We start from the raw sequence: 1164 nt of genomic DNA on the forward strand, positions 1-1164 counted from the left end.
ACCGTGGAAGGTCAACATTTTTTGGGAGAAACGAAATCACCATTAATTTTTGCTTAAAAATTTTACAAAAATTTCACAATCGCTGTTTTCGAATCTGAACATTTATGTTTAAATATTAAAATAAAAGAAAGGCAAAAAATGGCAAATGTCTCAAAAAGGCAACATCAAATGTGTATATATGGAATCCGGGAAAGCTGAATCGTGGATATTCTTAATCGAATATACTTTTACTCTTTTGCAGAAAAAAGGCAATTTCCATAAAATCCGTTCCCTGCACGATCGAGAGAAATATAGATTGCGCCCATCGTGGTACCGCTAATACGCTCTTTGTGAATTTGACAGAATCAGCTGTGTGCGTGACATCATCTTGGTGCAGTTGTTGATTGAGGAAAACCAAATTTAACTGGATTTAATTGGGTACGGTTTAGTTGTTTTCCCAATGATTTCGGGCTATTGTGTCCGAATGGGTGACCCGATCAAAAAACTTTTACACACACTTGTAGTCAAGGGTCTACACTTTATTGTAAAACCTAATTTTGTATTTTGCGGTAACTAATTTAGTAATAAATTCGATCTGAAACGTGCACTTTTTTGTGAATTTCGGAGTGAGTTCTACGCATATATACTGTGGATGGCGTAGCCGGAGTTATATGCACAATAAATGTTGCATACCTTTGACAATAGAAAGGTGTTCTGCATAAAAATACTGTTTATCGAGTTTACATTTCCGGTGTTAAAATGCTAATTTTAGACCATTTTCCAATGGTTCCCCAGGGATATATGGAAGGTTTCGAGGGATCAAATGCAACTTTTTACAAAGTGTGAACTATGCTGTTTCTAGTGGGTTAGATATCAAAACTGGCGCCCCCTCCCCCTCCCCCTCAGCTCACTAACCCAAAAACAGTGGGCAAATAACTAAACATTTACTATTTAACTATTTGTGCGTAGTTTCACACAATTATTGAAACATTACAAGTCAAAATGAAGTCTGCAGTGGCAAATTGTAAGAGTGAAAACAAAAGGCAAGCGTGCGATATATGTAAGTTTTTTTTTATTATGTGCATATGTATCCACATACATATTACTTCATGCATTTTTTCCAACATCCGGCATGTGCTGAAAATCGTACTTACTTAAAGGGCTACATGCCAAAATTATTGCTAC

General features: G+C 36.1%; 1 protein-coding gene across 1 annotated transcript in view; it reads left to right on the forward strand.

Annotated features, from left to right (window-relative positions):
• The window catches only part of LOC118749388 (zinc finger protein ush-like), a 622067-nt gene that overhangs the window by 619896 nt on the left and 1007 nt on the right, over positions 1-1164 (forward strand). The window lies entirely within an intron of this gene.

Source organism: Rhagoletis pomonella, unplaced genomic scaffold (genome assembly GCF_013731165.1).
Source record: "Rhagoletis pomonella isolate Grant_MI unplaced genomic scaffold, Rhpom_1.0 Rhpom_scaffold_00015, whole genome shotgun sequence".
Taxonomy (NCBI): Eukaryota; Metazoa; Arthropoda; class Insecta; order Diptera; family Tephritidae; genus Rhagoletis; species Rhagoletis pomonella.